The sequence below is a fragment of the Grammomys surdaster genome, unplaced genomic scaffold, assembly GCF_004785775.1.
Source record: "Grammomys surdaster isolate TR1022 unplaced genomic scaffold, NIH_TR_1.0 168, whole genome shotgun sequence".
Lineage (NCBI taxonomy): Eukaryota > Metazoa > Chordata > Mammalia > Rodentia > Muridae > Grammomys > Grammomys surdaster.
In genome coordinates, this window is record NW_021604616.1 from 4,699,738 (window position 1) to 4,702,556 (window position 2,819).

A 2,819-nucleotide genomic window follows, 5' to 3' on the forward strand; every position below is an offset into this window, starting at 1 on the left:
CAAGCTCCCTGCCTCACAATGTTCTGGTAAGCCAAAGCTGCCACAGTCAACCCAAGCCAAGCCTGTCACCCTCCCAAGAAGAAGATCAAGTCACAGGTTTCATAAAATGGAATTACCATTTGCTATAGTCAGAAGTACATTAGAAAGCAGTGTCTAAATATTTCAGATGAAAATCTGAAAAGTCTCCCCTGGCCTTACTTAAAATGCTTGCTATATCCCTTTTATTTTCTGCCTTCAAGCACTACTATATAAACCTGCCAGAGTTATTAATGCATCTCACTACGACTCCTTGGTGTTACTAAATATGGAAAAGCAGAGGAGAGGATCCTTAAAAGAAGGGAAGATCATTGCTGCTGAGAGAGAAAAGCGCTGCCCTTCCCTTTTCTTCTTTATACTTTGGATCTTCATATACAGGTCTCTGCAAACATAAAAGTAAAAATAGCTAGCTCCATTGGATGTCACACAGACACACACACACACACACACACACACACACACACACACTCGCAGACACAGACACACATACACACACCACACCCCCCACCACCATGGAATAAATAAACTTTACTTAAGTCTTAGAATATAATATTTTTCTTTAGAAAGAAATCACAGCTCATGTGTAGAGTAAAATTTTCAGGGTGTAAGTATATTATTTTGTTATAAATTTCATGTAAGATAACAAACATGCCTGTTTTTGCTTTTGTAAGCAAGCTTGCTTGCCCTGAGTACACAGAATATGTGCTCGATTACTGATTACTAGCAGGCAAGAAGTACATAGCATTGTGAGTTTTATCTTTATGTCTCTCTGTGGAACAGAGACAAAAGATGAGGGAAAATTAAACTTTAAGGTCTCTTTGACAGAAACAAGAAACAAATTAAAAAGTTGAAACTGAACTGATTACACAAAGGCAGAAAGTACATAACCTTGACATTTGCCTTTATAAGTCCCTCATTAATGTAATTCATACTCTGAGTGTGAGTGTCAGGTATGGAGCTGACCAGTATCCATTCTTCTCGCCAAGAAGCCTGTTATTAAAATTGCTTCATGATCAGACTGGTAAATCTCTAAATATTTGAAATGAAGTGTGGGAGAATTTAAGTCAAGGGTGGCCTTAAAACAATACAGGTGTTTGTAGGCAGTGAAAGACATCAAGTTAGTGCTTAAGCAATTCAACCAAAGAGCACAAGCTAGGTATAAGAGAAGTACTTCTGGAACAGGGCAATCTTCCAACTACTTCTAAAACAAAGTTCACCTCCATTGGGTAAACTCCTACCTCTGGCTCTCCCCAAGTGACTGCTATTCATCTCACCTTTCGAACTCATGTATGGATCTCCAGTCCTAACTCCTGATCTTTCACCTAAATGCTTTCCCCTCCCGAATCATCTACTTACCCCACGGAACTTTGCTAACCACCATCTACCACACACTGTCCCTTGTTCAATGCCTGTCAACACTGGAGACCAAGTTCTTCTATCCCCTCTAGACCATCGGCTCTCACTTCTCTCTCCTAAATGGCAGGGCCCTTTCAAGGTAATTCTCATGACTCCTACAGCTGCTAAACTCAAGGAACTCTCTTGTTGGGTCCACCTGTCTCACCTCAAACCTTTCACCCCTCCACCTCAAAATGATTATTTTTTCTACACATCAACCCTAACAGGACCCTATTCTCTTAAGCTCCAGAAGATGTTGAGACCACCTACCTTGTCCCCAATCCCAGAAAAATGATACTTCACTCCAGCAGTTGTGCTAGACCCCACTGGATTAGATATGGGTTTCTCATCCAGGGTAGTCCTTACATCTAGAGATTCGAGGTTCAAGAAACCCCCCAATGATAACACTCTTTTCAAATAGGGTCAATAAACTGCTCCATAGCTGGATGCCAGGAGCTGATCTAAATTGTCGTCATCCCTAGATCCACCATTCCATCTAAGTATATGACCTCTTTGTTTGCTTCCTCTTTGACCAGATTAAAGATGACTGTTAAAAATGGCCAGACGAATATGGGGGCTGGCAATATTGGTCTTGCCAGATACATATGTTAGGATCACAGACCAATCATTTCTTCTATCAACAATGTCTTCTTCTATATTCAAGACCCATGAAATCCCAGGTGAGAAACAGGCATCATTGGTAAGCTCTATCATAAAAACCAATCTGGGATCTCGGTAAGTACTATTCACATCCAGGTGTCTTCAGGAGGTGACACAAACCATGTTCTCCCTCTAAAGACAGATCGATTCCCAGGCAGCTGTGGTCCTTCAGAACCAACGAGGACTGGATGGTCTTACAGGGAAAGAAAGTGGCTTTGCCTTTTTCTCCAAAAAGAATGTTGCTTCTACGTCAATGGGCCTGTAATAGGGAGAAACAAAATCCAGCAGCTACAGACATCCAAGAACATAGCAAACAGTGTGCAGGCTCTAATTCCTGGGTTTTTCAAAACCCTATATGTAAGTGGATACTGCCCTTTCTAACCTCACTTCTTATTTTTCTGGCTTTACTGTTTGCTCACTGCCTCACTAACTTTGTTCCTCCTCATCCACATTCCCCCAACAACAAATTCAAAAATTTTCTAATCAAACAATTAATTAGTTCCTTTTATAGGATTATCAAGCACTGTCCACAGAGAAACCTGATGTCAATGACTATCAGATGAGCCCCGATGATAAGGGTCAGCTACACCCCCAATTGATGATGCCCCTAGACAGCAGGAAGAAGTTTAAGAGATCCCCCGATGCCCCTATTCCTGCCTCACGAATGCCCCTCTCTTTATAAGAAAAAGAGGAATGTTAGAATTAGGTACATCTGTGGACAGCTAGAA